General features: G+C 39.5%; 1 long non-coding RNA gene across 1 annotated transcript in view; it reads right to left on the bottom strand.

The window, feature by feature from the left end:
- Positions 1-581: 581 nt before the first annotated feature.
- Positions 582-14132, bottom strand: part of LOC127471496 (uncharacterized) — a 39453-nt gene continuing 25902 nt past the window's right edge. The window contains exons 2-4 of the long non-coding RNA XR_007904673.1: positions 2816-3011; positions 1483-1545; positions 582-794 (exon numbers count right to left, since the gene is read on the bottom strand). This is a non-coding gene — a long non-coding RNA (uncharacterized LOC127471496). The remainder of the gene's footprint in view (positions 795-1482; positions 1546-2815; positions 3012-14132) is intronic.

The raw sequence follows: 14132 nt of genomic DNA, 5'->3' as shown, positions 1-14132 counted from the left end.
TCTCCACAAGCTCCAGTCTCAACACCAATCTCTTCTTCCATCAGCGCATCAGCTTGTTTTACTTCATCTTTCTGCTAATCTATCATGACAGTGTTTGGTGCCCAGCCCAAGGATGCCACCCACCATTTACACCTATCACTCTCACCTTTCCGTTGCCCATTCCGTAATATGCGCGTGCAGCATAAAGCAAAATCAAAACAACAAGAACAAAACCATCACACCCACAAACACAAATGGCATCATTTCTAGGGGGAATGTACTAGAAAGTATAGAACAAGGTATGGGAAACATTCAGACTGTTTCTGAAACTTTCCTATGAGAACCCATGAGGGATCTCTAGTTAAACCTGTAGAGAAACGCAACAGCAGGTTTCAGTCAATGGATATAGGAGAAACTGTTTGCAGTAGTTGTAGGTGTGCTAGACACCACAAAAACAGGAAAGTAATAATTCCACTAAACCTGTAGTATCAAATTTCTTTTGGTTGGTGTTCCATTACTTAAAAAAACAATAAATAACACTCAAGACCAGTGTACTAGTCGAACACCAGCCCATATATACACAAAGTGTAATGAATTGAACACTAAGATTTATTTGAACTTCAAAGGAGTTTGCTGACTTTCAGTCACTGGTTAGAATTTTCTCTTCTGTGTGAAGCATGTACTTCTGCAAGTCTCTCCAGAATGCAGATGTAGACATTTCTGAGTTTCTGATGTCTGATTTATAAAGTCAGCAAATGGTCCATTCAATTCCCTGATGTGGATTCCAATGCCTTATCAGTTTCCACAGGGTGAACCTGCAAGGTCAGGTGTGAAAGTGTTAGTCTACTGAAGCACCTAGTGCCCTTAAAGCCAACTAACTGCTACCCTGCACACAGCCTTCTAGAACAGACTTCCATTGGCCATAACAGATCTCATTTAGATTTTGATTCTTCTTGTGTCAGAAATTACAAAATGTTCTACACAAACACAGATTCAGAAGTGAGCAGTGGATTGCAAATTGAAAAAAGAAATGCAAACCCAAGATAATTGCCTATGTAGGTGCATTTGTCCCATGAGAACCTACAGATAAAGATGTAGCAGAGGCACGTGAGACCCAGAACCTGGTCTAACATTTGCCTCAGAGGCTGAACAAGAAACATGCACAGCTGTTGCTAGGTCAAAAGTTGGACTTGATGATCTCAGAGGTCTTTTCCAACCTAGTTGAATCTGTGGTTCTGTTATACAAGCATTCATCACAACTATCAATTCAGTGACAGGGAATGAATAGAAAATTAATTAAGAAAAGACAGAAACTAAACCAGAAAACACAGTAAGATCTTGTTTGAAAAAAATGCATATTGAGAAACACATGTTGAAACGGAAGTAACTCTAAATCTTTCAGAGTAACTCCTTGAGAGTGACCATGGTGGCTTAAGAATGGGTGTGCTGCCAGAGAGAATGGAAAAAAGATATTATGCAATTTGGGGAAGTATTGCCTCTTACCACAACATTTCCACGGGGCAAAGAGCACAATTCTTGACACCAGTTGACGGCTGTATCTTCCAGCTGCCAGGAGAGAGCATCAGCAGGTTTGGTCTAGTATGATTGAGGGTGAAGGTATCCTGAGCATCTCCTGTTTAAACTAACTGTGCCACTCATGTGTTACCAAAAAAAATTATGACACTTCGAAAAGATTCTAGGACAAATGCATTGGCCCTTCATTTGCTGTGCAAGCTGTTAGGTCATTGAGTGTAGGGAAAATCCTTGCTTTAAATTTAAGCAAACAGCAAAAAATACCTGCAGGACCAGGAAAAATGCAGCAAGAAGTTTTTTATTGCAGCGCTGGGTGCAATCCCAAGTCACATGGACCTAGAGGCACACCAACTGTTTGAAAAACACGCCTTTCGTGTTCTCCTGGTTACATAAGGTGTTACATATTCATTGATTGCCAGGTTTTTTACCTTAAAAGGTAATTTCTCAGACTCAGGGGGGTGTTACCCTCCCTCTTGATTGATTTGTGACATACCCCCCCATACGTTGTACAGGGGGGTCTCTCTGCACACAATGAGTAACCATGTGGCAGAGGGTACATTTTTATTTTTATACTTTTCCGTATTCCTGGCTGCGAAGGTTCCCTGGTGCCAGGACAGGACCCTCGACCTTACAGCTTTCACGATACGCCTAAAAAAACCCTTGGACTTAAACGAGAAAAGAAAACCCCAGTCCCTTCTGTTTTCCACTAAATTCATTTGCTCATAATAAAACCAGATTATTTATTTCTCATGTCAAGTAAAGCTGGGTCCAACAGAGATGGATAGGATTTTAAATTCCCATGCATGCTATGTCCTACTTGCTGTCTTTGTGCAGCTCCAAGCTGAGTGAGCACCACTACTCATCAACATCCCTTGCAGCAACAGGGAGCACAGACACCCCACTCCTGGTCCCAGACTGCAGGACCTCAGTGCCAAAGAGTCTGGGACCACAACAGATGAGCTTAGATTTGGTTGCCTCAATGATAGAGGTGTTCAAAGGGGGAATGAAATTTAGAGAGCAGCCAAGTATGTTCAGAGCCTCGCTGACCTCCACTCTGAGGAGGAGATGAAAAACCTCCATATTTTGACTGCTTTAAGCATGAGCCAGGGAAAAAAGAACAATAAAAGACATAAGAGGAAACAATCCTGCATAATGATGGGTAATTTAACTGAAAGTGGTATCCAGTTTTAATTTACTAGGTAGGATGTAATTCCAGACCTTTCATTCCTCCGCAGTAGGAGACACTCCTTTAGAACAAAATGAAAAGGTAGGATGTTTTTTTCTTTCAGAAAAGCCCACTTACATTCCTGTAAGCCTTCCTTGAGTACCTCAAAAGCCCTCAAGATTACTCTGACTGGAGGACCGAAAGGAACATTCAAAGGTTTACAATAATTCTTTTCCTCAAGAGTAGAAGAAAACATCAGATGTAGGCTGCAGCTTTCAATGCATTATTAATATCAATCACTTGGCAGCATTTGTTTCTGTGAGATAAATTTGATCTGTGAACACAAAAAAAAGAGAAGGAAACAGCTGGTCAGACTAGTCACAGGAATACCTGCTGAGCCCAATAAAAAAAAAATATTTTTGCACAGGGACCCATGAAATGTGGACATAAAACAAAGCATGAAGAGTAGTAATACTTGAAGAAAATGTATTCAGTTACCAATCTCAAAGAACAATTGTAATGCAAATTAAAGTAGCAGTTAAGCAAAAATGTAGATTAATTGCAGATATTAAACCATGTAAACAAACCTTTTATCAAATAAAGCAGGCACTAAAGGGGATCCTGAGGCACTTACTGTACCACTGGGTTTTCTGCAGGGGTTTTGAATCTGTGAATGCCTAAATGCTTCCCAGGAAAGCTGGATACCTTGCACAGCAACATTGATCCTTCTGCCAGCAGACTGTCTTTACTTAGCTACCTTATGTGGATTATGTTGGTTTAATTTCTAGTCCTACAGGTCTGGGACACAGGAAGAAAAAGAAAGCTCCCCCCCAAAAAAAAGAAAACAAAAACAAACAAAAAACCCAACCCAAACCAAAACCAACACCAACAAACAAACAAACCAAAAAACATAAAACCCCAAACCAAACCAGACAAACACAAAAAAACAAACAAAAACCACAAAAAACCAAAAAGCAACCAACCAAACAAAAAAACAAACACAAAAAATAAAAACAAACAAACAAACAAAAAAGATGAAAAACCTCTTGTTTGGTGGCTCAAGTCACCATAATAGGGAATAATTAGTCACACAAAAAGGGTGCACTGCATGCCTGCGATCTGCACACCACCACAGCTCCATTAGTCTGCTGGGGACTGGACTCAAGTGAAGAGGCAACCTATGACATGATAGGTAACAGCAGCTCGGTAAAACAGTAAAATGACTCAGATGAGAAGGTCACAGAAAGCTTTTGCATTTGAAATGTGTGCTTTCATGTCAAAAAAGTCTCTGTGCCAGCTCAGAACTGCCTTACTCCCAGACACCTGTCAAACAATTTGAAGTGGGAAAAGGGACTAAAGGTGAAAACTGAGATGCAGCTCAGTTTTGAGTGCTCGACAAAGGCATCCAAATTGAACAGGTGACACGGGGATTCTTGTTTATCTTTTAAAAATGCCTCACTACCAAAAACAATAATCAAAAAACTCAACCTGACTTCTTGGTGGCATTTAGTGAGGATTTGCCACACCAGGACTGCAGGAATACATCAGTGCAGAGTATAAATTAAATTCATTAACCCTTCACCCTGTATAAGGACTCGCATTCACACCTGCGTTGATGTTCTTCAATCACAGTAAATTATCCTTCCGAAGAGTAGGAGAAAGCTGCTGCAATCTAGTTATGTCACACCTGGATGGGAGCTTCCATGGCAGTATAACATGGTTTAATTCAACACTTCTTCACAGACTCTGCTGATTTGCCTTAGTTTTCTTGAAAAGAAATTACTTTAGGGAGGAAATTGGTCACTGCAGTAGTCTGCTTTACCAGATAAAATATGCAATGCCTGCCTCTGTGGAGGGAAGAAGGATGGTGGCTAGGAAAAGAACTGGATCACAGAGTGTCGAAGCAGGTGTACAGCTTTCCTCCAGCCTCATGGAGAGGCCTCATGAAAAGATATGAATGCCTCAGTCTCTGCTATCTCATGGCAGAACACATTGTCTGTCCCCAGGCAGGCTGAGGGAGCAGCACTGCTGGTGCAGTGATAGAGGGTTCTGTTTGGCTCATTAGGTCAGGGTGAACTGCATGAGGGAAATAGGAGTATTTGCAAAGACTGAGCAGAACTGCGGCATTCTGCAGGCGCTTTTCAAAGACCAGTTCCATGACTTTACAGGAAAGTAGGGAGGGAGGAAATTACCCTAAAAGCTCAGTTAACTAGGACTTCATCTGTATTTTCCTTTCCCTTGCAGAGGGAAGTCTACCTTATACTGAGCATCCATTTAAGTAGCTGCAATTAAACTTATATCGTTCAGCTAATATACTTGGTTCAAGTATACAACAGTTCTTCAGGAGAAGTCATTCATTTTATGCAGCTGACATCTTTCTTTGCTTTCCCTCTACCCCCACCCCAGATTTCTGGGAGAAGGTATCACTCTGATATACCATCCTACTCACCCAGAACTTCTGCAACATTTACATAATCACCAAAATGACCTATTCATCCCTGATAGACCTAAGTCTTTCTTTAATCAAGTCTATAGTCCCTCCATCATGTCATCCTTGTTAAGCAGGCCAAACTTATCTTGAAATGTCAAGAGCCACTGTGACTAATTAATTATTCTACCTTATCAGTCTTTTGAGAAGTACTTCAAAAATCACTGAAGAGCCCACTTCAAAACTATATTGTCAACCAAAAAAGAAAAAAGTTAGTACACAAAAGAATTGAAATAAGAAAAATTCTTATTCCGTGCAGAAAGTTTACTCAGACCAAGAAATGGCATTCAGTACAATACCGTCAGCTTCATAAAGTTTGAAGGGTTTTGCTCCCAAAGAACCTTGCTTTGTTTTTTTGGTGGTTTGCCATGTTCCTACCTGGCCAAGCATAAATGCACACTTACATAAAATCTCTGAGCAGAGAACAACCTCATCAAGAACAACTGGTAGAGTTTCTTTCTTTCTAGAAGGAGTCATCCTTTTCTACATTTTACAAATCTTTCTCAGTCCCACATAGTTTTTTTTCCACTTTCCTTTTTCTGGTTTAGAAAACAACCACAATGCCAAAGTACTTTGATCATCATTCCAAAGACATCTCTACAATCTCAGTGTTATTAAGAACAATCAGACTCTGAGTGGGATAAAAATAACCAATGCACTTGTACACTTCTTTCTTTTTAAGCTAATATAATCCACTAACACATGCAAAAGATGCATTCATTCAACCATACTAGAGAAAGACAACCCATTTCTTGAGTTATAATGGTGAAAATGCCCATTTATGCCTCTGTCTCAAGAACTGAGCAAATACAAAAGACTGTCACAACTTAGGGTTTATGTTTAACTAATATTTATCAAAGATTTCTAACCAGAGAGTATTTTACAAAGGAATCAGTTGAAAAAAACAAACTGTCCTTTAAATGAGTTCCACAGGAGTCCAGCCAGACCATTTTGTAGGTTGACACATACGTCCTACTGAACATACTTGGAGTCGTTCAAGATGCTTAAAATATATGCTTTTAATAGACACTAGAGTATCTGCGTTAACTTTTCTATTTCTTAATCATCCTTACAACAGGTTCTTTTGTATCCATTAGCTTCTGTTGACCGGGAGGAGCAATGCTGTTAGCTATTATGGAGAGTTAAAACCAACTGGTCTTCTCTACAAAATAAAGTAAGTGGAACTACAGGAAGAATGTAAAAAACATAACAGTTTGTTTGTCATATGTACACATCTGCCATTCCAATTGTTTTCCACAATGATTCTTACAGAACATGCATTAACTTCCATACAGAGAGATTCCATATAGTTTTAGTGGAACTTAACTGGAAAAACACTACTTAAAGTATATATTTGCACCTGACTATAGCATCAAATGGAAAACATTCTGTCTGATTTCCTCCTCTTCTCCTCCCATCAGTTTTAAGGTGAAAATTGGCCCTTGTTATTTTTTCCACATCTGCAAAATGCAAAAGCCTGTTTTTAGAACCCCAGGAGATTTTCCTGTTGGAAAATCACACTACACACTTAGCACGTTTCTGCTGCCTGCTGTAGGAAGCATGTGCATGCAGAATAAAACAATGCTCCTTTTCCAAGCATACTGGAACTGCACAAATCAATACACTGTGTTAAAATTATCAGATTTGTTTTTTATCTTCAGTTCATTGTTAGTACCTAGAGGAAGATGAATGAATCCTGTGCTCTCAAAAAGAATAGACAGCATTTCTTCAAAATACACTGATTGATTTGTTAAATGTATTTATATTTGATTTATTTAATCAAAAGGCATTCCCCTTATTATGTTGGTTTGCTGCATGAGGTTATGAATTCTTTCTTGTGCAAACTTTTAGCAACCCAATTTTGTTACAAAAATAGCTCAACTTCTATGATTAAGCCTGTGTCTACACTCTCTTCTTTGTCCAACTGCTAAGGCTGGCTAATAAAGCTGTTACTGCTTAGAAATGAGGTAAGCCACCTCTGGCTCTGCACTCCCAAGCCCTCTATGGGGAAAGGAGAAGTGGTACATGACAGAGCTGGCTGTTTTCATTCCTAGGGCTTTGATTAAGGACAGAAAATGGTTCCTCTCTGAGCAGAGGAAATGGCTGTCCAGCAAACACATGCTGAAAAACAACATGCTGTGATAGAGACTGATAGCAATGAACACAATACACATTGCAACAGTAGCAGTATAACAACGGTTTGGATAGACACTGGACTCCCTCTGGCTCTCCACAAGCTGACCAAGGAGAACAGCTATCAGGGGACTGACAGATGAATGGGGAGTGACAAGCACTTATGGAAGAATATGCTTTACAGGAGCTGTGAGAAAGTCCACTCACCCCTGACAGCATGCAAATTTATCTTACAGCCTGCATTACTGGATTTACTAGTGGTTTGTCACAGTCTGTGTCAGTAGGAAGAGAAGCCGCAAGAGTAGTGAGTCAGGCCTTAATAGCCTTAGTTCCCCTCCTTTCCTCAGGGGAACACCAATTTGCGGCTGGCTGTGACTATCTTCTCAGAGGCTCCTGCAGATGACCAACAGCTTGCCTGGGAACATAACCCAGATTTTTAAAGTGCAACTGTCATGTAGGCAGATACTGTCACTGCACAAAGACCAAAAGACCGTTCCCAGGGGGAGCACAACCAGGATTGCTTCAGGCTTTTCAATAATGGAATTCAACAGGACCTATGGCTACTGCCAGTAAACACTAAAATTCTGCTCATGACCAGTGATGTCCCTCAGGGCATCAGCATGCCTCCAAGGCAGATCACAAGAGGAGCCAGTATGACTGAGTTAGTGCTGATTAAGGAGTAGAAATCCTTTGAAGAAGTAGCTGAACAACAGGCCTTATCCTCCATACAGCATCTAGCAAAGTACATCAAGTTAATCCCTAAGGATATTTGTAGTAAGCCTGGAAGAAGGCCTTTTATCACCTCCAGCTGAGCAAGAGTCACCCCCTCTCCCTAGATAAGCAATGGTCACAATGACCCGGGTATGATCACTTTTGAGGTGAATTACTCTAATTCACTCTATCAAAGGCTGGATCCAGGCTACACCAAACTTCTGCTTCTCAGACTGTGACTAGTAAGTGAAGGCCCTGCTCAGTTTCATCCACTGAGCCCCAGTAATTTTCAGAAGACAGATTAAAGCTTTGCTCCTTGTATTCCACAGAACTAATACATGAACCAAACAATCTGTAAACAGCCAATATGCCTAAGAAGCCAGTTTTCAGCCCACCATTTCCCTAGAGACTTTCCTGAGCAATGCAGCTCTATGCAGGCACATGACAGCCATAATCGAGAGATGCTCAAATAAGAGGACCCAGGTGTAGAACAAGGCACTACAAAAAATACAGTTAAATGCAGAGTCTCACAGTTTTTAGGAAATTTTTTAGAAATTCAAAAAAACCCCTTCTCTGCTGTGATGGTGCTGGGGATATTTTACATAAATGGACAGCAACTCATACTCAGAGATTTCTTAGCCTTTTCCAAAGTTTGCATGGATTTGCCTACAGAGTGGCAGACACCTCTGAACTTGAAAAGGGAATTATTTTGCACTAGTGACACAAGGGAATTCTAGTGGAGATTTTCACAGGCAGGAAAGTAGTAACCTGAAGTGGGGCCACAGCTCTTCTCCCACATAACCCAGCGCCAGTTGATGGGTGCTGTGATCTGCAAGGCAAGGGCACTCAGCATCTGACAGGACCTGCCCATGACTAGTCCTCACCTGTAGGCTCTATGCAACAGATGTGCTGGGTTTTTTGGAACAAACTCCAGGATCTCTAGTAGCTGCACAGTTTATAATGGAGTCAGAAATTTATGCATAAAAATAATCTTCCTTGGCTACTGTACCTGGAGGACATCTCCATGTTTGCAAGGAGGAAATGCTGCATTATGAGGGCATGAGGTAGAGTAATACTTGTTGAAATAAAGTATCATAAGAGGGTTAAAAATTTTCGAAAGTACAGTATGGGATAAATAAAAGAAGTTATTCCCTAATTCTGTGAAAAAAAAGAAACAACCAAACTGTTGATAAAACTAAAGAATAACTTTGATTGAACTTTGTGCTAGTGTTAGTCATTAACATAGTAAAATACCACCCACAGACTCACCTCTTACTCACATAAGCCTCTTCCTTATGGAGCATGTGCCATAAAATAAGTGTATCAAACAGAGATGAAATGAGAGAGTGCAAACCCAAGGACTACAGCCTTAGGTTGTTACATATATGGGAAATGTCAATTTTTTATTGTTAAAAGTGTATAAAAATGAGCACCTGTCATACTAAATGTGTGCTACTTTTGTGGACCTAGCACCCATCTCTGCACAGAGATGAAACAAACAAATATCCCAACTCTGCGTATGAATTGGTTTCTTGCACACTGGGTGAAAGAACCCATATTTGAGACCACAAGCTAAAAATGTCATCTTTATAGGTGTTGTGGATGGTTTCCAAGCAGATAACCAATATCTCTCCAAGTCCAGAAAGCCAATTTGGTTTCAAAACATCTTTTGCTTCAGATAAAATTAAGAAGTTGTAAAACCATCTCTTACAATCTTGTTCTTGCAGAAGGTATCACTTACATAGCAAAAACTTAGAGTAACACTTCCAACAGCATAATGTTTGCTACTCAAATATGTTACCTTACATAATTTTTCTTTTTTTTTTTTTTTATTTAACTCAGTAGTTTCTCCTGTTGCCTTTAAAATTCCCATTTATGTACATAATCTATGGCCTTTTCCAGTTTTCCTCTTCTTTCTCTTTCCCCATTTCAATTGTTTTAGACATCTATCCTGTGAATGTTCTTCGCGCATTTCTGAAGCAAGATAAAGACTGCAGCAAGTCAAAAGCAGTTATTACTAAATGGCGATTCTTGTTCCACACCATAGTGACATGCCGCAAGCAAGCAGCAAAGCCTTTTCCTGTACCTTCTACTTCTACTTGGTCCATGTGGAGGATTTCAGTGGAGTGTCTTGAAGTAAGGGACATGATGCCCTATGATTTTGAGGACTGTAGTTGTGCTGATCTGGGGGAAAGAGATAGATCAGAGTAAATAATTTTAATCCTTCAGTTTAATTAAAGAGGAACTGTACTTTCAAGTACATCTCCTCCTGCACAGTCACAAATACCCAAGAAACAATAGCTAATTTTGACAAATTGTCTGCCTAACAAATTAATTTAGTTAAACAAGAAGCAAAACAGAGCCTGCTAGATGTAGCTGAGTTGCAGTCCCTCCACAAGGACATTCAAATCTCAGATATGTTGTTATCCCATTCCCAAAGGAAATTAAGAACATTTGCAGCTAACTAGTGCTATTACTTTTACACAGTTAGCAAGCAACTTAATGGGCTATAGCTTGAAGAGAATGCACAACCCAGTTCCCTGAACAGCTTAAGTTCAAGTTACTGGCGCACAGGAGAATGTGTGCCACTGGGTATGCAATGCTTTGTTTTTAATTTAAACTATCTGGCACAGATAAACCAGCACAATACTGTAACAGCACCTTCATTCAGCTGTGAGGAGATACCCTTAACTGATTGGTAAGTACCATCTCTCTTCCTTTCCAGAGGTAAAAAGCAAAGTAATAGCAGAAGCCATTCCTATATTTCTGCTTATTTTTACACTCTCTCTGTCTATATTCATTTATGTTACTGAAATCAGAAAGGATCTTTCCTAAGTAGAATTGAACCCCTTTACACAGGCTACAATTTTTCTTAACAAAATAGTTGTGACTACCATTGTCACTACTCCTACGGAAAGAAGCCTCACAAGTCAGCCTCACTTAAAATCCCAAAGACGTCTTCAGTGGCTAGAGAGGTCTCAGCAGTAGTATAAACTAGTGGACTGAGAATCCTGGCTTCTTAAAGTGCTGGAAATACCACTTGCCTTTGTAGCATTGTGGGAAGGAAAATTAAATCCAAAGACAGAAATTGACTGAGTAGCATCTCCTATCAATATGGGCATTGAAGCCTGCCTGACTCAAATCTAGAGGAACCGTTGTCTCCAAATTTCCTTAATGCCTAAGGTCTGCAGCTAGAGAATTTAACACAAAGTCCCTAAAAATGCAAGGAGCCAGTAATGTTCATCAGTCATTCTTGACAGCTCTCAGCTGCTTTTGGGTATCTATTGAAGATACCTATCAGGAAAAGTTGTACAGAGTGGGCACTGAGCCTCATTGCGGTTGATTAGAAGTGCTAGTACATGAGGCAAATGCAGACACTATGACTTGATCAGCACTGATTTGAACCATATGTTTTGGGAATACCTATAGGTTCATTTGCTCCGGAGAGGTACTTAATTACTGAATTAATTTTTCCTGTCAGTTAGAATTACATTAAAGCTACCTATACAATGTAAACCTTTCAAAATGGAAACTGAGTAACTACATTTTGGCTCACACTAGCACTAATCATTGTCTGTGACTGCTTTAACAGACTGTCCATCATGAATAGATCTTGTATCACAGCAAAAAAAAACCCCTAGATGAAGACTTGAAGATACAAGGTGTCTTTTCAAAGTACTTGAATAAGATTAATTGCTGTCTTATTCTCCTCTCAAGTGCACTAATCTGTTAATCTGTAGCTCAGCTGTTGGTACACTCAGAAAAGACCCAGATGCAGCTGTGGTTTCCTTGGCATACCCAGGAGGACAGTGTTTACTCCTTCTCCATCCAGTATGCTGGTAAAGTTATCCTTAGCTCTTAGCAAAGGTTAGAGAAGCCCTAATGCTTTTTAACTTTTAGTAGCATCATCTGTCAGCTTTTTATCATCTAGATCCATTCTTTTTCAACTGATAATGCTATTTCTTTCAAAATAGCTAGTTAAATAGAAAAAAAAGAACATAAAAACCCCAAGAACAAAAACACACACAGAAAAAGAAATAAGGTCTGAGAAAGCCTCTTCAATAAACAGTGACATAAAAGACACACAAGAAACAAAGTTTTGCACAGCTCTCAAGGCCTTTGGCAAGAGGCCTGTTCAAGCTCTATGTTGGCATTGTCCTTTCCCACCACACATTTTAATAATTTTCCCAGAAGTTAATAATTTCTAGTTCCTAACACTGAAAGCTTGCAGGGTGTCATCTTAAAAGATGAAAATTTTATAGCCAAAAGAGGATGATAAAGGTATTTTTATAATCAGTCCTTGGCCCACTCCCTACAATCACAACTAGAACTGAGAAATGTGTGATGGCTTTAGTTAATGTAGTATAGTGCAACAGACAGACTCCATAATCTATATTTCAAAGATTTGGTGAAGGTTATAAAAAAGCCTAAGCTATTTGTTTTGCACTTGGTTTAGACTGTTGTTATGTTTCTACTGTTCCTTGAGAGCTGTTTGTATAGAGGGCTCTCACAACTCATCATCAGCTGTTAAATATGAGAGCAATGGTTGCTCTCCTGATTGTGGAGTTTCCTCTCATCTTAGGTCAAGGAAGTTCAGGATTTGCTTTGAGAACCTAGCAGTGAACAGGTTGGAGTTGCTTGAGGACACTATTATTTCATAGCTTACACCACTCAGAAACATCCAGGCTATCATCATGGCTGGGCTTCGCGAATGAAGATTTGGGAAGGGCTCTACCCATGTTTGTTATAAGCGCGTTGGTGGCTATCTTAAATAAGTAATGTGTATGTCACACTTTACTACACTTCTGAAAGTGATGTGTGTCATTAGCACAGTTGCCCTGCAAGGCTTACATTTAACCACTGCTTTTCAGAGTCTCCAGTGCCTGCTCAGTAACCCCTCCTATAAAACACAGAGGTAGTCTTTGATTTTTGTTCCACTACCATTGGCATCCTTTATGTGGTCCTCAAAGAAAGAACATTTGAAATAGCAACTTGAGATAAAAAAAGTTATGTGCACAGTGCACATAACATCTCTCTCAAAATCCTCATGAAAATAGCCATAAATAGCACATCTACATAATGAAGTTTTGTTTGCTAGTGATGATGATGATGGTGGTGGCAGTAATAATAATAACAACAATAGTTGATGTGAGATAGGCAAGATTTGAGCCAAGAGAAAGAGACTTGTAAGTTCTGCCTTGGAAAAAGAGGTGGTAAAGTCAATTCATTTCCTTTTCTAGCTGAGGCTGGTAATATTAGAAACAATGTTAGACACTTACTGTAATTATGAATGTCTTGAGACTATGGGTTAAATAACATGTTTTAAACTTTGGCTTATGCTTCCCATAGAGACATTAGAGGCTATTAAAGTACATTACCATCACTTGGTAAATTTTATAATCTGTTACACACAGGTTTCTGGAACTGCATGAAAGAATACCCACAGCAATGGATGAATGAAGAGTGTGTTCACTGGTGTCCTCTTGTTTTGAACAAGACATCTTCCACAAGAAACTTGTGGTAAATGCCTTCAAGAAGAACACATATAGTTATATAATTAGCCTAATCTGTTATGTTCTCTAAGGGTTGTCTATAATGGGTCTTTAATATCTCAGTTCATGGATGTTTGATGCAGAACATAGCCTGCTTGGCATGTCCTGGTCAGTTCTTTCTGTAAAAAAAAACAACCCTGCAGGCACTTCACAATTCATTCAAAACAGGACAACGGGCATGTCCCCAAGCTTATGTAAAAACAAACAATGAAGCTTATTTTGAGAGACATCTTGTTTTCTAGCTCTTAATCCTCTTCCATATAGGAAAGAAAGGATTTTATTATATAAAATAACAAATAACAAAAGTAAAATGATCCCAACATAAATAAATATACCAATGTACCTAGAATCTCTGAAGCTTACTGCTACAATTAATTAAAGCAAAGTGTATCACCATGCAGTCTAGTCAGCCATCTGCAAAACCCATTATGCCAAAGATTTTGATGTTCAGTGTTACATTGTACCCAAAACCCTTTACCAAGGCATGCTGACTCATGAAAGAAAATGGTGGAGTTCCTTCAGCCTTAAAGGGCTGATTTATGCAGTAGAATCAGCCAGAAATAGAAGCTAC

Source organism: Manacus candei, unplaced genomic scaffold, assembly GCF_025592945.1.
Source record: "Manacus candei isolate 608988 ecotype Guabito, Panama unplaced genomic scaffold, ASM2559294v1 h1tg000024l, whole genome shotgun sequence".
NCBI classification, from domain to species: Eukaryota; Metazoa; Chordata; class Aves; order Passeriformes; family Pipridae; genus Manacus; species Manacus candei.
Note: the sequence above shows the minus strand (reverse complement) of the source record. Positions and strands in the feature narration are given on the sequence as shown.